This window comes from Primulina eburnea, chromosome 17 (assembly GCF_022965805.1).
Source record: "Primulina eburnea isolate SZY01 chromosome 17, ASM2296580v1, whole genome shotgun sequence".
Classification (NCBI taxonomy): Eukaryota; Viridiplantae; Streptophyta; class Magnoliopsida; order Lamiales; family Gesneriaceae; genus Primulina; species Primulina eburnea.
In genome coordinates this window covers 2,379,983-2,402,606 of record NC_133117.1, presented here as the reverse complement: position 1 = coordinate 2,402,606, position 22,624 = coordinate 2,379,983, and the positions used below count along the sequence as shown (strand labels likewise).

The 22,624-nt window shown below is 38.5% G+C and overlaps 1 long non-coding RNA gene across 7 annotated transcripts; it reads right to left on the bottom strand.

The window, feature by feature from the left end:
• Window positions 1–55: 55 nt before the first annotated feature.
• LOC140818209 (uncharacterized) lies at window positions 56–12,381 on the bottom strand. 7 transcript variants are annotated; one of them, XR_012114926.1, is made up of 5 exons: window positions 10,556–12,379; window positions 1,582–10,356; window positions 1,414–1,512; window positions 1,008–1,272; window positions 56–467 (listed from the first exon to the last, which is right to left on the bottom strand). It is a non-coding gene; the product is annotated as an uncharacterized lncRNA (long non-coding RNA). The 7 variants fall into 7 exon arrangements; XR_012114927.1 differs by lacking the exon at window positions 56–467 and adding an exon at window positions 472–592; XR_012114925.1 differs by lacking the exon at window positions 56–467 and adding an exon at window positions 489–616.
• Between the last annotated feature and the right edge of the window lie 10,243 nt (window positions 12,382–22,624).

Sequence of the window (22,624 nt, the reverse complement as noted above, 5' to 3'; positions counted from 1 at the left end):
TGTATTTATTAACATTAGATTATTACCAAAAAAATCATTAATCTTTTTTAAAACATAAAATATCCATTCATTCAGAATTAAAAATAGCAGAATAAGTATTCAAAAGATCACCAATGACTAGAATTTAAACGAGAATGCTTAGCTAACACATAAACAATCTCGTTTGCTTATCTACGAACAAGATGAACAGAGAAATTTGAGTTTACTGATAATATTTCACGACATTGCCCGATAATAACTTCGAACATAGCCAAATCAGCATTTGTTGCCTTCACAGCTTTAAAGACTAGCTGTGTCTATCTCGAAGAGGACAGTTGTGAAATCAGTGTTGCGTATCCATATGACAGGGCTTCAAGCAAGCTTATAACTTCTCTTTCTTTGATGCATCGTAATCCTTTCATCAAAGTTATTCTGGACATAATGAATTTTCCCTCCTCCTCGCGCACCACCATGCCTATACCCGCGGCCTATGTACTCAAAGAAGGTTGCATCAATGTTGCATTTTACAACACCCGTTGGGGGCGGTGTCCAGATCATGTATAGAGGGTTCCAGCAAGCAGATGTTTGTGTCTCTCATTTTTCCATGAAGAGGCTATCCATTCATACAAGAAACTCCCTTCATCTCAACCATAATCGAGTTAGCAACCATACATTTTTTATCAATAAAATACATTTAATAGAAAATAAATAAATAAATGGTTATTATTATAATCCAGTTAATATTATTTACACTCTAATTTATACAACTCACTCTCTAATTTAAAAATAAAAATATATTCATAAAATGGAGTGTATATAGTAAAAAAAAGAGCTTCATCAAGCCATGAAAATGATACAAAGATGAAAATAATCGGTAATGGAAGCAAGAGAGAGGAAAAGAAAAGAAGAAAAAGGCAAAGAAGATATATCTTATGATGCAATGAATCAATCCCAAGATACATGGAAGCTGGAAATAGGTTCCAATCTCATAATCCATTCCTCGATGTATACTATGAGGAAGCACACACCTGACTACATGATAATAGAAAGTATTCCATGTTAGGGATGGGACGGGTCGGGTTTACTCATGTTTGCCGCTGACTGGGTTCAGGACACAACCAACTGAAACATGTCATTGGAGGATGCCACTTTAAATATTTTTCATCTTCCATTTATTTGCCGATTGCTTTCATCCTTCGGCACCCTTCTGCAAAGGCTCAACTCCACCCAATCATATTCAAACTCCATATCCTAAACCATCTGTCGAATCTCACAAATCAAGAAATCACACCGCTACATAGGCAAAGGGGAAAAAACTTTATCAATCATGTCACCGTGGCTCTGGTTATTCAATATCAGGCCACATAACTGAGAAATTTTCTAATAATTTATAAAGTTCTTGAATACTTCTCTTAGAAAAACAAGCTACATTACCTTTGTCGAAAGATCATGGAGTTTTTGTTCGAATGTGTCCATTTCAAGCACCTGGTACTGGGATTCTAGACTGCAAACCAACTTTTTCATGTTACAACTCTTGGTCCTTCTACAAATACAAATTATGAAATGGATGTACAGCAACTTGTGGAGCAAGATGTTAACAACTCTTGGTCCTTCTACAAATACAAATTATGAAATGGATGTACAGCAACTTGTGGAGCAACATCTAAGCCTCGTATATAATGATGTTCAAAGAACTTGATTTCTTTATATATCTCTATTCATGTGGAGATTAGGAATCCAATTGGGCGTTAATTTTCCCTTTCCGTAAGACAGGTTAGAGCTCAGAACTATGCCTAATCATTCGTTCATACATTTTAAATTTGTCAATGAATTTTGTTTCTTGTACAAAAATAAATAGAAAATACTAGACTAACAAACAAGATGATCCAAGCATGAAATGGTGAATGATAACTTACCTGTGAATGATATTTCTTTTCAACGCATGCCCGTTTGATTCATAACAAAATACAAGAGTGAATCATACAAAAGCCAGGAATGTCAAAGATGCATAAAAAAGATGACACAAGTTATTACATTATTGAAAGATAAAATCCTACGCTAAATAGGCTCACACAGACATACCTCAAAACCATTAAGCAAAAGTTATATCATTCTTTCAAAGAATAATCACATGGACAATAAATTAATTACAAAAGTGACTCTCTCAATCCCTTCTCTTCAAAACACATATTATTATACAGATTCAATCGTCGATTTCATACCTTTGAACTTATAACAATCAACACAGCTAAGTCCTTTGAAAAAAAAACTTTAAGTTGTACATACGACGGGTTATGGTGGATAATAAAAAAAAAACCAACTCAAAACTAACCAGTAAATGTTTGCCAAAAAACATTTAAGTTGGACATACAAGAACAGTTATGACAGGCAAAAGTTTGCCAACATACCATATATTCTTATGGTATACAGGCATGTACGGACGGACCTATACATGGCCAAGATGGGACAACAAAAATGTGAATGAGAACACACTTTCTTTAATATGAGGCAGTACGACGGTCATAGATCGACCTCGACCATGGCTTTGCGGTAGGTAAATGTGTCGTGTAACATGCATACACCAAGCAACCATTAGGAGATGTATGGAGCAAGGGATTGTGTAGCATATCAAATACATTAGTGGCACGGACACATTCTCTGTATTCCATAAAAAATACACATGCACGAACCTGACAGTGGTTTTGGCTGTGGATCCTTCCTTGGTGGGCTGTAGGGTCCTTTCCCTTCATTAACTAGAACCTTTTGAGCATAAATTACATTTTCTCACTCTTTTGGCAGGCACCAAGTGAGAGTAACGAGGGTTTCATCCCTCTCCCCACTAGTTTCATGTTTTTTCATCAAAATCTTATTTTTCTTTTGATTCTAACTCAAATATTCTATATTCTTCCTAAGAGGAAACCAGGAAACCATTTTGTTGGGGAGCTTGAACGTCTTTTGAGACTTGGATGTCCCAAAGCTCAAGTAAAAAATGCATTCACATTTATATTTCTTGCATAATTGCCTTTAAAAGTAAAATGCTTTAAGGTCAATTCTCTTTTATGAGTGTCATTTTTTGGTGTTCCATACTTGTTCATATTAAATGCAAGAATTAAACGATTATCAAATGTTTGGTTTGTTAAGCATGTTAGTATACTTTTAGCATATGAATATATTTAAGTGGAAATAATTATGTGGAGTGCCTGACTGAAGTTTAATTGGAGTTAAATACCATGATAAGCTCGACTTCTCTTAAAGTAGACGAAGTAATTGATTCAATGTCAATGGCTTCAAACATCTCTGAATCATCTCTATATTGTATAAAGCTTGAGGGAGTGTTTGGTAGGTTGGTATGAACAACCTCCTTTTTTTGCCATTTGATGACTAATTTATTTACGAAAATGTCACATTTGTACAATTCATGTAGATCTATTGCCTTTTGGTGGCTATTAATTTACAAAAACGTCATTTTTCAAAAATTGTTCTCAACCTTATATTTCTACGTGTTTTTGTATTTTTTTCATTTTACCATTTATTTTTATTTTTTTTGGGTTTATCGTTTCAAAAAAATAGATTGTATAACACGCAAAGCATGCACTCGGATACTAGTATATATGAAAGATTTAACATATTTATAAACAAAGTGTAAGCCAAAAACGATAATCATTTCACAACACTACAAGAAAATAATGAATACACAACACTTAGAAGACAACGGTTTTACAAAAAAAACTGTTGTCTTATATTTTTTACTTTTTAGCATTTATTTTAAGTAAAGACAACGGTTTTCTTTTAGCGTTTTTTGGGGGGTCAAAACCGCTGTCTTTTAACGTTTTTTAGGGTCAAAGACAAACGACAATGGTTTTAGAAAACCGTTGGGGATTAACGTGTTTTTTGGACAAACAACAACGGTTTTCTTAAACTGTCGCTATACTTAGCGACAGCTTTGCTTAAACCGTCGCTATTTTAAAAATTGTGACGGTTTCCGTCGCTAATAGCCACAGTTTTTGCTTAACCGTCGTTATTAGCAACGGTTTAATAAAAAACCATCGCTAATAGCGACAGTTTTTGCTTAACCGTCGCTAATAGCCACGGTTATTGCTTAGCAACAGTTAAACCGTCACTATTAGCTTAACCTAAAACAACCGTCGCTATTAGCGACGGTTTTTGGTCTATAAATATCCGCCGTCTTCGGTACATTTTCCTACACACGATAAATTTTTCACTCCTAGACGATTTTAGTTTCGATTTAGGGTAAGTTTTTTCGCTTCAATTCTTGGTAAATTTCTATGTGTTAATTAAGATCATGTATATTATTAGTTTAGTCAGATTGTAAGTTTTTTTGATAGATTTATTAAATTATAAAGAAATAATTTATATTTTACTTAAAACATTAGCGACGGATTATGTCTAAACCGTCGCTAATTAGCAACCGCGTTTCTCTAGCGACGGTATAGTCAAAAACTGTCGTTAATTAGTCAAAAACCGTGGCTAATTTTAGCGACGGTTTAATTAGAGACATGTTAGTCAAAAACCGTCGCTAATTTTAGCGGTATATCATAAAACGTTGTCGTTGAACGCACTTTCAACAATTACAACAGTTTTAAATGACCTACGATAAAATCCGTTAGCGTTTTTGTTGTAGTGCTAATTGGAGTAGCCTTGTGATAAATTAACATGTAATGATAAGGTGTCCATGAGTGTGTGAGTCGAGATATGGGTAATGTGATTATATGTTTGGAATCAGTATGTCAATACTTGTGTAGCTAAGTATAGAATAGAGTAACTCTTGGAAACTAAGCAGTTCAGGTAAAATTATTTTTTTAGTCCGTTATTTTTGCACTATTGCGATTTAAGTCTGATATAGTCAAATTGCAGCCTTAAACGTGTATGTTTAATATTTTGGCAATTTTAGTTCGATTTTGGCTACAAGAATTTGATAATTTGTCATCGGATCTTGCCTATGTGGCATAAAAATTGAAGATATTATAAATTGATGGGTAAATTCTCCTACACTGGACACAAATTATTTCACATATCTATTTATGAATTACTATCTTCTATATCATTAAATGCTCCAAAAAAATAATTAAAAAAAGTTAATTAACAACATAAATGAAAGTAAAGCAATCGTTCAAAGGATTAAAAAGCAGCTTCTGTTTTGTCATTTTATTTATTATTTTAAAGTATTTCGATGATTAGAAAATTGTTATTTTAAAATAAATAGGTGGAAAACATTTTTTGTGCAATTAATTTTCCTTCCATTTTGAAAGATCCCAAAATTTTATGGCACATAGGTAAGCTCCAACTCAAAATCATCAAATCCTGACGAGCAGAGGTTTTTCCGGCTAAAATCGGATTAAAATTGCCAGAAAAAAGTTAACATAACAGACTCACAATACCATTTGACTATATAGCAGACTAAAATCGCAAGAGCACAAACATAATGGACTGAAAAACCAAATTTCACAAGCATTTCATGATACAAATATAATGAACATGTCCTGCTTGCACATGCATTTAGGGGAAATATCAACTTTTTCGTCATGTAAGTTAGCCTAAATTAGATTTTGATCTTTTAACTAGTCCAAATTAGATTTAAATGCATGAACCTAACTTCTTTCTCACTTTTAGTCATTTTATCCCCCGAGCACAGTACCAGATACCACTACAATGTTTAGCGTCATGTCGGTGTAATGTCAATAATATGCAATACCATGTTAGCATTTTGGTAACTCAATAACTAAAAGTGCATAACAAGCATGTGTGGAGGAGCATGAGCTATGTGTTGTATAGTTTCACGTTAAGCTTATTTATTCTTTACATCCACTCTTGACTTATTAGTGGTCAGGTGGAGGCATGATAAGATATTGAGAATCTTGTTTCAATGAGAAAAGGGCGACGAACAATGAATAGCATTTATTATTGATTGGAAACCAAAGTCATACTACGGTAAACTTGGGAAGGCGGAGATAGGATGGAAACGGTATGGTCAATAAAACACTAGTGTTGACTGTTGCCTGGACCCCGGGATAATGGTTGATTCGTTGAGAACAGACATGGGTTTACAATTTTATACGTCGTCACCCTAGCATGACTTGGAAACATTTTATTATGCATTGCATCTCTTATGACTAATTGAAATTCTAATTCAATAAAAAATCTTTCAGAATTTGCAATCATATCACATGCTAAGAAGATGATTATTTTATGACTCTTCATGATTATTCATAAAATATTGCAAGCACAGAGGTGGTTGATAAATTAATTTACTGGAGAGAAAGCACTCAATGCCATTGAAACTTCTAATGTCGCATGATTGTGATGAAATGAAGCGAGTAAATAGATATGAGGTTTTTCCTCTGTTGGGATGAACGCAGATGAAATACAATTGGGTGTCACCCATACCGCGGTTAGTTTCAAGATGTTGATTAAGTTGTGGCAAAATAGCAAAAGAGTTTATACATGAACGAATCAAGAATCATCATTTATCATAGTGGAAGACATGTGACTATTATCCATTGAACCATAGGAAAAATTTTGAGGACAAATTAAGAGTAAAAAACACAAGCAAGATGATCAAGATAAATTTGACGGACTAATGACTAGAGGTAGAAAAAGAAGATGTTTTTTTAAAAAAATAGAGAAAAAAATAAGATGAATTGGAGACGAGTGAAGGCTAAAAAAATTTAATTGATAAAGAAATATGAGAGTTTTGACGGAGAAGAGAGGAAAATAATGAGGTTATTTAATAAAGATAGCAAATTAATCCCCACATTTGTATTTCATGAAGAGGCTTCTTTGAACAATAATGGCTCTTATGTATCTTTGTATGTTGTCATTCAAATTGCAGGCATAAAAATCTATTTTTTTCCCCAAAGACATCATGTATAGGAACTGAACATCAAGATAGGAACATATTTGTGAAGGCATTAACGACTTAGCGTTGCCATGTTTTGATTCCATCACAAAATTTGATCTCGGTTCACTCCAAGATTTAAGGAATCTTATACCGAGACAAAATGATGTTAACCCTCACCATGATCCACAAACAAATTAATAGAGAACCATAAAAGAAAAAAATCAAGATCATTGAAGCTCAAAGTATTGTCTATTTTTGGCAAGGAAAATGAGAAAGATGATACATGGAAACTCAAAAAAGGTATAAAAACAGTGTTTAAATCACCTAATCAATTAGTCATAGGCAATATTTAATTACTACCATTTAATGTGCCTAAACTTGCTAAGTTTATTATTTAAAATAATTTCAAGTTTTAATAACTAATGTAGAGTATGCAGTCAAACATTTCATGGTTTAAGTTCATTTTTTGCAACTAGAGTTTTATGCCCATTTAAGGCATAGTTTTGAGAACCTATATTGAGAATATTTTGCCTTGCGTTCTGAAAAAAAGTTGGTGTCAAGTATTTCGAAACTTGAATAATCGGCCTCGTACATCTCATGCACTAGGCTTTGGTGTCTACTCTAACTCAGTACCATTATTCTTTGTGGCAAAAGCGCCCATATTTAACTATCCAAGCTTTCCAATATGGTGGCTCTTCTTTGATTTAGTTTGCTTACAGATTTGTTTACAGTTTATGCATACTGGTTTCTTTGACACATTTTTGGTGGGTTCCCGTCCGTCCTTAGTGTTATTGCAACTCTATCATACATATCTTGCCAGATCTTCGCATGCCTAAAGAGCCCCTCTTTCATCCCATAGCCACCTCATACTTTCCTTGAATCTATATATCTTGTGCATTTTCAGGTTCACAGATATTATATGCAAGACACTTTTGCCACTCTATCTTTCTATCACTGCTCTTTAATGTAAAATAGCCATCATTAGAATGTGATTACCCACAAGGGATTCTTAGCAACAACTTTGTAACTAACAAGCCCCTTTGTACTCGATGCTTATGAAAGAGTTCAAGATTTCTAATCAGCACATTACATTGAACTTTTAGCATGACAATAGATAAAACAGACGGACCAACAAGAACATAAGTGATAGGTGTCGTTTTTACGTATTTATTGTGTCATTGTTAGTTTCATTCTTGCTTGATTCTAATATGTTCTATTTTTGGTCTTTTTTACTCATATTTTACATATTGTGTCGTTTCTCACATGGGTTAGTAAATTTGTAGGAAAAAGTGGTGAAAGAGGAGAAAAATCACGAATGTTGTGGGAGATTTGTGAGCAGGCTGCGCTAGGGCGGCAAAATCTGCCCGTACCAATGCGCCAAGGATGAAAACAAGTCCAGATACGCGTGGAGCACGCACCTTAAAAGAGATGAAGAATCAGCGCCGAGGAGCTCACACTAGTGAGGTAGATTTTGCCCGCCTTAGCGCGATCCGATAAGAAAACAAGATTTGCACGATTCGTTTCAACTTTTGAGGACTTTTGGAGGCATCTATATCTGATGGTAGCCCAATACACAAAAGATTATTCGCTATACTTCACTTCTACGCACAAGAAGACACGGCCTCCACAAGCAAGGGACGAGATAGGAGAAGAGGGAGAGCAAGAGATCAAGCGCGGAACAAGAATTTAACATCGTTTTTCTCCAACTCTTTTATTTCATTTAGGATTTAGGGGATCTTACCTCAAACATTTATGTTGTCAATTATCTTTTAAGATTGAATTTGGTTTTGTAAGCATACTTGCAACTTTGGAACATGATCAACTTCGAAGTGATTTTATGTGTTATAATTGAAATCGATTGGAGATTTTATAAGATTATAGAGTAATATAATCTATGGATCTAGAACTCATATAGATATATATATGAGGTTGAGTACATGTTTATAGACATAGTTCAGTAGGTTGAAGACTAGAGGATTTCACCGTTCACTGACGCGATTGCAATTGTTAGATAATCCAAGGACACTTACTGCATTTTTTTAATTAGGTTAATATAGCTCGACATAGTATATTGATAAATCAGAGAATCCTGTCAAAAATATGGCTTATAAATTGAAATTCAATCATTAGAAAAGAGTCATGGGTAGGTGAACTGAGATCCTAATAATAGTTTGTTTATTATTTTATTTTATACTATTGTGTTTGTCAAATTATTTTATTTCAATTTAAATCTAATTTGTCAATTAATTCAATTATCGTTTTATTAAATAAAAAATTGTGCTGGAGGTAAATTTGTCTAATCAATCTCTATGGGAACAATACTCATATTTTGTACATTATATTATAACTTGACTCGTGCACTTGTCATTTATTCGATTATAAAAGATATATTTTATTGAGGATTTTTCAGTGTAGGAAAAACTCGATCAATAAGTTACCTGATAAATTATGTATTTGATTATTAATTCATGTGTTTTTTTCCTCCTTTCAAAGACAAGTAACTATCCAAATTCAAAGGTTGGAAACAAGCTCTCGATAAAGGTGCAAATGCACAAAGTGAAAGTTTCTTTATTATTGGCAAAGGACAACTACTATGATACCATGAACAAGTTTTGACATCGATTGCTTGAAGTTACTTTATAGTTCAAATACTATGATTTACTCTTGCAGGTGTTCAACATATATCATCGTGGAGTCTGCAAATTTAATTACATACCTCTTGTTTCTCTATACTAATCGGAGTCCTGGAATTCATGAGGAGACACACACATATATAGCTTGACTTGGTATCCATTCATGACTGGTCAACTAATGAAATGTTGGTTGATGATTGGTTAATGAGTTAGAGGCAGTTATACTTTCTTGTGTACATATAAATAGAACAATTCGGTTTGCAAATAGTTGAGTATTTGACAGCAACAGCTGTTTCATTCTTCTTGTTCATATATCAATTGACCTCAATTGCATGATCTGTGTACAAATTAACATGGTATCAAAGCCCAAACTCACTATTATTTGTAGGACTGTCCTATGGGCCACAGATAATGTCTAGTACTCCATATGTTCATTCATGGACATGAGAATTGTGTGTTAAATGTCTCAGGTCGGTTGGAGTAAGTCATTAGGAATTGGATATATGGACTTGTAAAATTCTTCCTCTTGAGCTAGTTTTTAGGTTGAGTTAGGGTCATTCTTCTCATTTCTTACATAGAACGAGGATGACAAACTAGAATCGGTTCAAAATATGAGTGTGATCCCATATCAACAAAGTGCCATGATCGAAATTGAAACTATTTTCCGCCTATCGTGGAAAACCAAGAAGTAAGTTGCAATTGCATATGTAAAACTATGAAAATACTCAAAGGCTATAGAGAATCCTTAACACTTTAGATCCAAAAGGCATTTCATGGTTATTCTCCCAGCAATCCCTCCATAGGACAAAAAAATAGCTATTTAATCCAACACAGATTTTGACGCAACTTTGGTGCTACTTGATGAAAGACTCCATCATGTAAAATCTGAAATGCGAATACGTATGGAACAATCTTTTGTATATGATACATAGATTCTCAGAATAAAAAAGAGAGCATTTATGTTATAATGAAAATCAAGCAAACAAGTAACATATAAATTGTAACCGAATAAGATTTTCACTTGACAAGCAAACAGCACCGTCTAAATGGATCACACCAAGAAAACTAAACAAGTAAATAGTACCTGGTATTCTCAGATTTTGTGGAGAACTTTCTGCACATTCACTGAAATAAATCACGAGCCATCAAATCACCGAGCAGAGAATTGACCCAAAAGCGACAAAGGAAAAATGATAGAAGATTATCAGGCTTATGAATATGCATAAAATGCCTTACCTGTCCGTGTAGATATGAAAGTCTCCCCCTTCTCTATAAATGATTCTGAGACTGAAACAAAGACTCGAAACTCTAGGAACACATCAACTCACATAACATAAATTTGTTCAATCAAATCTGTAGACACTACGATTCAAGATTCAAACAAATCTGGAACTGGGTTCATCGTTCTAAATTAAAAACCCAAGTTTTTCCCTAAAGCAAAAAAGAAACATGCTTATAAAATAAAGGCGAAAATGTCAGAAAGGTGAATAGAAAGAAAAATATGAGATTCAGATTTCAGCTGGTTACTGTATATCTTCGGCTTAGGAACGGATAAGGATCACCGGAAAAATTGATAAAAAAACAAAAGTTTTCCATGGAGTCTAGTAAATTCAATAGATTACCCTAGAAAAAACATTAGTTTTTTTCCCGTTAAAACAAGAACAGTACCCCAGGCGTACCTTGAGAAACCCATTCGTCCTCTCCAAAAGCAACCTCAAAATACACGCCTCAGAGCCCCCAATAAATTAAGCCTTTTAATAGTGGATAAGTTAAAATAATATAAAAGAACAATGTTTCCAGGAGAAAAATGGAAAAAAAAATCAAGAAACCATCCGCGAAAACAAACCAAATAGTAGCTTTCCATCACTTCCATGAAATGAGATGAATTTTTTTCCTTATCCAAAAGAAGAAATAGCCTTTAAAACATAAAGAATAAACAAGAGAAAAAACACAGATTGCTGCTAACTAGAGATATGTAGTGTGTGTTGTCTGTATATCTGTGGCTGTGTGTGATAATGCTTGGTCAGAATCCTGAGTGTCAGTGGCAGGTGGCTTATCAAATCAAGTGGCCATATATCACTATTTAGCACAAACATAATACAGATTAGTCCGTTTTACAAGCATTCCCACAGCACAAAAACGAGATTAAACAACAAGGGATAGGGATAGAGAGAGAAGATGACAGAAAAGCAGTGAGCACACGCATCCACAAAAGCATACTTCTTATACAATTGCCTGCGTATGCTCACTCTCTTCTGTCAAGTCCGCATCCTATCTCCCTCACTGCACCGGAGAAATCCAAAAACCCATTAATATTTTCTGAACTTACTGCCTGTTCTTGACCAATTTTCGTGGAAAAGGATCAGATCTGAAAATCAAGGAGTGCCTCTTTTTGGAAAGACCTTTTACATATCAAAGCAGCAAGCTTTTGCCAGAAAACCGCATGCCCACAAGAATTTCTAATGGAACCATTAGGGTTTCGTAGATTTTGAAGATGACTGCAGAAGAAGACAACTTCCACCATTGTTGCAGCTCTTCCGGTCCATGCAGTGCACAGAACAATTGATCGAGGTTTATGAAACACGATCTTTGCTTTAAAAAGTAGCGGGTTTCGACGTGTAATGAAATGGGCCGTGGCATTTCGTCGCTCTTGTGTCGTTTCGGGCTTTTTTTGTACGTTCTTCCCACCTCACATTCAAAGGAGCGAGGGTACAAAGGACAACGGAGGAATCTTCGTAAAGATTGACATTAATTGAATCAAACTTTCTTCCTCTGTGTTTTTTGACTATGCCCGTGAGACGTGTGCACGGTGGATTGGTTTGAAAAAACAACTGGGATTCGACGTGTCGGAATCAAGGCTACTGAATGATGTACCCGTATTTGTTTCCGGGTTGGGGTCGGAACTTGAATCGGATTGTATTCGGTTCGATACTGGATAAATTTTAAGTGCAATAAAAATGATCGATCCACTGATTAAAAAGTAAATATGCAAAAAAAGTTGTGGGTAAATTATATATTTGATTTTATAACTTCTAAGTTTCTATTTTTTTTTTATTATCATATTTTCGGTTAGTTTATAATTTTAGTTCACTTTACCGAATATATGTCAAAAATGATGGGACAAATGAAGAGAGAAACCATTAGTAATCCAAATGATTTTCCATTATTTGTCACGCCATTAACCTATAGCCAAAACAATTATTGCGGTGCCGCGTGTTGAAGAATGATTGGATTCGATATATTTGAGATTTACCACAATTACAAATCAAATTAATATGGAGTGAATTTCATGAAATTCACTTAACTTTGTTCATCCAAGCAAGTCATGAAATTTAAAATCAATAAATTTGAAATCCATGTGTTTAGCCCAAATAGATGGACCATTAACCAAACTTGTAGTAATTTAACCAAGGTCTTGGAAGCCCAGAAGATACAGCCCAAACAGAGAAAAAGCCCAAGTGAAATTATAGTGGCCCAATGAAGAAACGTGGTATCAGTTTGCTGCCACTGCCCGACGTGGAAGGAAGTGGAAGAACGTGGAATGACAGGGGAAGGGAAAACTGTCGTGCAGAATGGAATAAAAGTGAGTGAAGACAATCAGAAAAAACTCTCAACAACTACACACAAAAATCTACAGTAAAAGCTCTGCAGAATTCTATCATCAATTGCACGCTCATTTTTCATTTTCCAGTATTTTAGTTTCTTCATATTTCGCATATTCCTCCAACTTTCTTGTGATAATGTCGTTCAAATTCATAGCAACGTAATTAAATTTGATGTTGTTAATGGATTCCTTCTATAATTTTGTCATATTCCTTATTTCGTGTTTACGTTTTTGAGCCATTTCGAAGGAGTTATAACTTACGGCCGAATCGAGACCCGCAACGCTTGGTAAACAAAGTCAGATTATTTCACATATTTGGCACGAACACGTGCCTGGCACGCCCGCAAATTTTCGCGACAAACAAATTGGCACGCCCGGTGGGACAAAATGCCTCCAAAGCGTACAGAGAAGAATGAAGGAATTCCTCCATCACATGGAAAAAATCATCGTTCACAGGAGGAAGAAACTGATGCAGAAGAAAGAACGGTTGAAAGGCTTGTACACCAGTTCGAGGAAGAAACTATGAAAGAAGGAATTGCTATTTCTGGTGGTGACGGGTCTTCGCTGAACTTTATGTTGGCTATGGAGAAAAATATCCGCTGTGATTTCAAGGAAATGACCCAAAGTTTCTCTACTGTTATGATGGAATTTGTGGCAGAAATGAAGGAATTGAGGAAATCTGTAAGAGGAGAGGCTGTTACACCAGAAAATGCTGAACTCCAAGAAACTGACGTTAAATTGCTAAAAGATCAAGGCCAGGGATCAGGAATTTCTCAAGCAGGTGAAAATCGCCGCTTGGGGGAAACACGAATTCCAGAATCTGTCGGGGGAGGGAGATACACTCCTCCGCACAAGAGGGATGAGGAATTGGGATTGAAGTTCCAAAACTGCAACAATGGCAAACAAATGGCTGGTAACGTGTTCTCTGTGACGTCTCCTAACTCACATCCAAAAATGTATGTTGATGGGGGAGTGCGTGGATATCCAGCGCCAGGTTCGGGGAATAACACTCGGGGGGCAACCTATTCTCCTCACCATTTAAGACAAACTCCAGCGTTGGATTTTGAGATGGTACGTGATGTGATTCAAGAGTTGTATGGCCCAGGAGTGAGGCCAATCAACCGAACAAAATTCCATAAACCGTATCCTGATATTGTGGATCATGAAAACCCTTACCCAAGAGGATATCGCATTCCAGACTTCACGTTATACTCCGGGGAAGATGGCCAATCCAGCATGGAACATGTAGCCAGGTTTACAATTCAGTGTGGGGAATTGGCAAATTTGGAGAACTTTTCTAATTACAAGTTACGTTTGTTCCCAAATTCCCTGACCAGTACTGCTTTCACATGGTATGCAACGCTGCCTCGGAACTCTATTATGACTTGGCATGATATGGAACGTCAATTCCATGCACAATTCTTCAGGACGGTACCTGAGATTAGTATAGCAGAATTGTCAAGAGTGGTCCAAAAACCCGGGGAATCTGCTAATGATTTCATTTGTAAATTCAAGAAGGTGAAAAGCAGGTGCAGAGTTTTCCTTCCTGAATCAGAGTACGTGAAGATGGCACAGCGAGGACTCGATTTTGAACTTAGAAAGAAGTTCCAAGGGATGGAATTCCGTGACTTTTATGAACTCGCTGCCAAAGTGTCAGAGTATGAGGAATTGTTACGAGAGGAGAGCCATAAAAGAAAATCTACAGTGGGCTCTTATTTCCAGGAAGTGGAGGAAGTTGCGTTGGCAGAAGTAGCAAATTCCGGATCACGCACTGTCCCTTCGTTGAGGCGCAAGGGTGAAGAACTTTCCAAGAAAAACATGCCTCCAGCGCAAACTCCCTATACGTTCGATGCATCAAGGACGGAGGAAATATTTGATCATTTAGTGAAGGAAAAGTTCATAACATTTCCCCCGGATCACAAGCTGCTCACTAGGGAGGAATTGAAAGGAAGATATTACTGTAAATACCACAATTCCTTCAACCATAATACTAATGCTTGTTGGGCTTTCAAGAATGTCTTGCAGGAAAGAATCAACAAGGGGATCCTGAAATTCCCCGAGAAAAAAGAAACAATGATAGTGGATGAAGATTCCTTTCCCCCGATAGCCAATGTGAACATGAGCATTACTGACTTGCGCTTCTTGATCAATGAGAGGAGAAGGGGTGAAAACAGGGACATGTCCATTAGGCCAGTAATTCCTATGAAGAAGTGTTGGGTGCCTCGAGAAATGATGATTGAGGTTAGGGAGAAGAAAACAGCAACTTTTCATGGGAAAGATCGCTATTACAGTGGGGAGAATCTGCATTATACTGGAAGAAATAGGAGGTATAACAGGGAATTCATGGCCAAAAAGCCGGAGAATCAGTACCTCCAAAAGAGCCCATGTTCTTGGTCGATGAATAGCGAGAGGAGAATTGGCCAGCAGTCATTTCATAAGACAGTACAGAGGTCATCTCTTACGAACACCGATAAAAAATATGAGAGGAAATCCCGCTTTGTTGTTCCTCCCAGAGCAATCCCTGATGGTGTATGGAAGCGAGTAGAGCATCCAAAATTCCCAAAGCCTCTTTCTAGAACCCAAAAACGACGTTTGCTGAGAGAAAAAGCTGCTGAACGCAGGTCTGGGATGGAGGAGCCGTTCAAAGAGAAGAAGAAATTTGGGAGGAAGGCGACTGAAGATAATGAGGAAGAAGATGATGACTTATTATCTGAGAAAGACAGTGAAACAGTCAAGAAGGCTACCTTCAAAGTGGGGCAAATTATGATTTCGTTTGAATGTGTCACTGGCTCGTTAATGTTGCCAGAGGAGTTTAAACGCAAAAGAACATTTGAATCCAATGTATTCACTGAAAATCAAATTGGTGCAGAATCCGTTCAATCTGATATTGTGAATGAGAGTGTCGGCGTTTTTGTCGATGAAGAGAGAAGAGTGTTGATGAAGCGACCCACCAACGAAATGACTAAGCATATCAAACCACTCTATATTGTAGCGCATGTAAATGGAAAACCGTTATCTAGAGTGTTAATAGATAATGGGTCTGCCGTAAATATATTGCCGTACAGAATTCTTCAGAAATTGGGGAAGAATATGGAGGATTTGATTCCCACTGAAGTTTCCGTGGCAGCTTTTACTGGGGAGTCTACCAAAACTTTGGGGGTGTTGCCAGCAAACATCACTGTAGGGTCCCGATCTTCGTTATCAGCTTTTTTCGTGGTAAATTCCAGTGCAAGTTTCCATGCTTTGTTAAGAAAGGATTGGATTCACACCAATCATTGCGTGCCATCATCCATGCACCAGTTATTGTTGATGTGGAAAGGGGATGAAGTGGAAGTGGTACAGGTTGATTCATAGCCGTATCAATCTAATTCCAACGCAGTTGAGGCTAGATATTATGATAGAGCCTTCGGACCTGTCAGAATTCGTGACTACAAGGTGAGTGGGCAGCAAGGAGCAGTCTACATGGACACCAAGAAAGTAAGAGAAACAGTTGAAAAAATTCTCAGACCCACTGCCATGGTCTCTCCTAGACCCATGGTTCGACCTATTATCGAGGTGGTCGATGATTAAGTTCACTAAAGAAGAAAGGGAAGTGGTTGCAACTTCCGAATGGAAAGCCACATTGCAGCAGCTGGTGAGCGAAGTACAATCTCAGGAATTATGGGACATTGACGGAACTGAAGTAATATTTGAAAATAAATTTGATAACAGTGAGGAAACAGAGTTACAGTTGGAAGACATAATCTTAGCTCCGGCTCAGATGGAAGATCGACAGCCGGAGACAGACGGTTCATGAAGCAGGGTGTGAGGAAGTCCGGTACAGAGTAGGCTAGATGGCCACTTTGTTTGAATCTGTCATATTAACTTGTAAGAAGTTCCTGTAAATATGAGAGGAATAGGCTTTTAAGCCATTCCTTTTTGAAGTTTTGTAAATAATGATGGAGCATTGTGAATAAATAAAATGATTGCTCATGGAATCCGATGTAGTTGATGTATTTTGCGAGGAATATTTGTTGTGTTAGTTGGCCAAATCGGTGACAAAGCAAAGTTCATTTAGTGCAGGTCTTGAAACTTCATTGAGCTTTATTTGGAAATATGTGGTTTGGCCGTTCAATATGTGTTGATTTGTGTTGGTTTGCGTCGTTTTGAGATGTTCACTTTTTAGAAAAATTTTGGCAGAGTTTCCCTTGTAAATGTAGTATGCCAAAAGTGTGAATATCTGCAAACAAACCCCAAGCAATGGATATCCAAACAACATTATATTCCAACAGCAAAGTCGAGTTTCTAGTCATTCATCAACATTCACGAAGCAAAAAGAACAAGCCAAATCATGGCAAACAAGTGTAACATGTAGTATCCCGATGCCTAATTTGAGTTAATTATTGGATTAATTATATTTCGGTGGGATCGGAAGGACCGAACAGGGTTCGGATCGTCCGATCAGGATTCGGATCGTCCGAGACAGGTGGATGGAACCGTGGAAGACATACAGGATTCGGATCGTCCGATCAGGGTTCAGATCGTCCGAGCCAGGTGGCTGGACACGTAGAAGACATGCAGGGTTCGGATCGTCCGAAGTGTACCGGATCGGAGCTTCCGAAGTGGATCGGATCGTCCGAACGTTGGCTATAAATAGAGGCGCGAGGCTTCACTTCTTACTCGCCAAGTCCGAGCGTTCCAGAGCATTTTAGTCGTTTCCGATTGGTTTCTAGTCTTTTCCCGAGGTTCAGGCACTAGCGGGGAGCTACTGGTTTTGTAGCGGAGATGTGCTCTAGTTGGGAGATAGCGACATCAGTGGGCTGCGGACGCAGGCTTGATTCTAGGGCGGATTGTTAGGATCTGCTGGTTTGAGGTACGAAAGTACTATCCGAGATATCCTGGTCGAGTATACATTCTTATATGTGTTGCATGATTATTTGGTGCATTGATATATGTCATATGATGCATGCTATTATGTCACGTTTATTACTGCATGTTACATTTCATCTTGAGCCGTATCTCTTTCGAGATAGCCTTTATTGTTGAGCTGTATCTCTTTCGAGATAAGCTATATCTTGTGGGGCCGCTCAGCCCTGTCTTGTGGACGCATGGACACCGAGAGTACACAGTGGCCGACGGGTCCGGAGGGCTTCGGTGATCCGGGACATTTTAGGTCCACGTCTGATCTTGTAGTGGATGCAGTGACCCAGAGGAGTACCGCGCGGCACTATCCACTTGGCGCCTCTAGACTGAGCATATTGAGATCTTTTGTGACTCCTGTTTCTTGACTACCCTGGTATCATATCATAGCATGTGCATTTCATATAGGCTTGTATACTCATACTTTTGTACTAGACGTTCTTATCGCTCACGTCCTCGGTTTTGTTTATCTTGGACACCCCATTCCCACGGGGCAGGCCTCAGGTTGGATGGCTCAGGAGGAGGATGTTGAGGACGTGGAGTAACCGGTTGGTTTAGATCTTCAGTACCATTTGATTCGATATGGTTGTACCGCATACTTTCATTTTAATTTGAGTTGTTCTGGATTTTCGATTGGGTTGTATAACTTTCATTTGTTGACCTTTTCCGCCATTATCTCTGATTGTTATTTATTAAGATAATTGCATGCTTAGTTCTTGATTAGTAGGTGATTCTGGAACGGGTCACTACATTTATGGTATCAGAGCATGCATATGATTTTGGGATATAGATTCTGTTTTGGGATTTTCGTTGACCATTTTACCATTTTCCCCATTCTATCTTGTAGCGATGGCTGACCACTTTGGTGATGAGAGTAGTCAGGGGAGTGTAGGTCGTTGGGGTGACCAGGATGATCGTAGGCATCATCGTGAACATCGTCATCGTCGGGATGGCCCTAGGCGTTTTGAGATGCACCGTTTCATTCAGATGGGGCCTAAGCCTTTAGTCGGTGGTGAGACTCCCGATGATGCTGAGGATTGGTTAGAGCGCATGGAGAGTTGTTTCCGTGCATTCCAGTGCACCGAAGAGCAGCAGATGGAGACCCTTAGTTTTCTTCTCGAGGGCCGTGCGCGTAAGTGGTGGCGATCGACTTCTGCGCCGATAGTCCAGTCTCAGGGTAGGGCGACTTGGGCCGATTTCCGTGCAGCTTTCATGCAGCTATACTTTCCTCCAGCCCTTCGTCAGGCAAAGACGATTGAACTTCTGAATCTTAAGCAGGGTAGTATGTCTGTTGATGAATATCAGCAGAAGTTCTTCGAGTTGTTACCCTTTGCTCCTCATATTAGTGGCAGTTCTGAGGCCAAGTATGACCATTTCCTTCAGGGTCTTAACCAGGAGATCTTTGATCGAGTCACTGTCTGCGATAATCCTACTTCTTATGATGGGTTAGTGAACCGGTGTCGCCAGGCAGAGATCAGTCTCCAGCGTGGTAGGTCTATTCTTTCTTCTAGACCTCCGAGTACTTTGAGCCCTCGATCTCAGTCTTTCAAGAAATCTGGTTCTTCTTCTTCTGAATCTGGATCACGGTCTAGCGGTGTTTTTCGCTTTGGTAAGAAGAAGGTTTCTTGTGTGCATTGTGGGAAGAACCATCCATCGGAGCAGTGCCGATCAGCCACGGGAGCTTGTTTTCAGTGTGGAGAGATGGGTCATCTTAAGAAGAATTGTCCTCAGTTGCGAGGTGGAGCAGGATCTGGTTCCGGATCTCAGACGACTGTTCAGCAGAGGATGCAGGGTCAGGCAATGGGTAGTTCAAATCTTCGACCTCGTGCCCAAGGTCAGGTATTTGCGCTGAACCAGGATCAGGCTGCAGATGAGACAGGGAGAGTTATAGCAGGTACTTTTTGTTTATGCGGTATTCCTGCTTTTGTTCTTATTGATACCGGAGCATCACATTCATTCATTTCTGCACGATTTGTTAAGCGTCATAAGTTACCGTATGTTTCTCTAGACGTCATTCTTTCTGTTTCTACTCCGATGGGTCATTCGGTGTTAGCAAAGCGCCTAGTGATGGGTTGTCCCTTAGATTTTGAGGGTAACGAATTGACTGCAAATCTTATGATCCTAGAGATGGAAGATTTTGATTGTATTTTGGGTATAGATCTATTGACTACCTACCGAGCTACTGTGGATTGTTACCAGAAGCTTGTTCAGTTTCGTACGACTGAGAGCTCTAGTTGGTTTTTCTATGGTGAGGGAGCGCGACCTCCGATGCCAGTGGTATCTGCTCTGAAAGCCTGTCGTGCTTTAGAGTCGGGCGGGGAAGGCTACCTCATCTATGCGATTGATTCGTCCACAGGTAGTGTTGGTATAGATGATATTCCAGTGGTTTGTGAGTTTCCTGATGTTTTTCCAGATGAGATTCCTGGTTTTCCTCCGATTAGAGAGGTGGAATTTGGCATCGAGTTAATGACATGGACTACACCGATTTCTCGTGCCCCCTATCGTCTTGCTCCATCAGAGATGAGAGAATTGAAGCAGCAATTGCAGGATCTTCTTGATAAAGGTTATATTCGCCCGAGTGTTTCACCTTGGGGAGCTCCAGTCTTGTTTGTCAAGAAAAAGGATGGAACGATGCGATTGTGTATTGATTATCGCCAGCTGAATCGTGTGACGATCAAAAACAAGTATCCATTACCTCGTATTGATGACTTGTTCGATCAACTTCAGGGTACCTCTGTTTACTCCAAGATTGACTTGCGATCGGGTTATCATCAGATGAGAGTCAGAGATGATGATATTTCCAAGACTGCATTTCGTACTCGATATGGGCATTACGAATTTCTAGTTATGCCATTCGGATTGACAAATGCGCCAGCGGTGTTCATGGATCTAATGAACCGTGTCTTTCGGGATTTTCTAGATCAGTTTGTTGTGGTTTTCTTCGACGATATCTTGATTTATTCTCACAGTGTGGAAGAACATATCCATCACTTGAGGATTGTGTTGCAGATTCTTCGCGAGAAGCAATTGTATGCTAAGCTGAGTAAGTGCGAGTTCTGGATTAATCGTGTAGTATTCCTTGGTCATGTGATTTCCAAGGAAGGAGTTTCTGTGGATCCTAGCAAGATTGAGGCAGTGCTGAATTGGTCACGTCCGACGACAGTGGCCGAGATTCGTAGTTTTCTAGGTCTGGCAGGGTATTATCGTCGCTTCATCGTGAATTTCTCTCAGATAGCTAGACCATTGACGCAACTTACTCGGAAGGATGTTCCATTTGAGTGGTCATCTGAGTGCGAAGATAGTTTCAGAGAGCTTCGTCGACTTCTGACTTCTGCACCTGCTTTGGCGTTACCGTCAGGATCTGATGGTTTCAGTGTTTACACCGATGCCTCTTTTCAAGGCTTAGGGTGTGTGTTGACGCAGAATGGTCATGTGATCGCTTATGCTTCCAGACAGTTAAAATCTCACGAGGAGAAGTACCCTATTCATGATCTAGAATTAGCTGCTATTGTGTTTGCACTAAAGATCTGGCGTCATTATTTGTACGGTGTTCAGTTTGAAATCTTTACTGATCATAAGAGTCTGAAGTATCTATTCACTCAGGCTGAGTTGAACATGAGACAACGTCGTTGGATGGATCTACTTAAAGATTATGACTGTGTGATCAAGTACCATCCAGGTTCTGCGAATCTCACAGCCGATGCTCTTAGTCGCAAGGTGAGAGCCTCTGCACTTCAGACCAGTGCTATGTCTAGTACTGTCCAGGATTGTTGTTCGTTGGGGTTTAAGTTCAAACATCGGAAAGGTATGGAGAGCATTCGTGTTGCTACCATTTTATCTGAGCCAACTTTGTTCACTCGGATTCGAGATGCTCAGATGTCTGATCTCAAGACTCAGAGATTAGCTCGGTTGGTTGGTGGAGATAGTAATTTCCATTATCAGTCTAATGGTCTTCTGTGTTTGTCTAATCGGGTTGTAGTACCAGAGGATGATACTTTGAGGGAAGAGATCTTGTCTCAGGCTCATCGAAGCAAGCTGAGTATTCATCCGGGAAGCAACAAGATGTATAAAGATCTGAGGACACGATTTTGGTGGAAAGGGATGAAGCGCAGCATTTATCAGTTTGTCTCCAAGTGTCTAGTTTGTCAGCAGGTTAAGGCAGAGCACCGTCGACCGGGAGGATTATTGTTGAACTTACCTATTCCTGAATGGAAGTGGGAGCATATCGCGATGGACTTCATTACTCACTTGCCATTGTCTTCGAGGAACAGTGATGCTATTTGGGTAGTGGTGGATCGACTCACCAAGTCTGCTCATTTTCTGCCATATAACCGTGATTTCACTTTCGATCGTATGGCTCGATTGTATATTCAAGAGATTTTACGTTTGCATGGAGTGCCAGTCAGTATTGTTAGTGACAGAGATCCTCGTTTTACCTCACGATTTTGGGGTAGTTTCCAGTCAGCATTGGGTACTTCACTAAGTTTGAGTACGGCTTATCATCCAGAGACCGACGGTCAAACAGAAAGGACTATCCGTACACTTGAGGATATGTTGCGAGCTTGTGTTATGGATTTCGGAACCGCTTGGCAGGATCATTTGCCTTTGATTGAGTTCGCGTACAACAACAGCTATCATCGTAGTATTGGT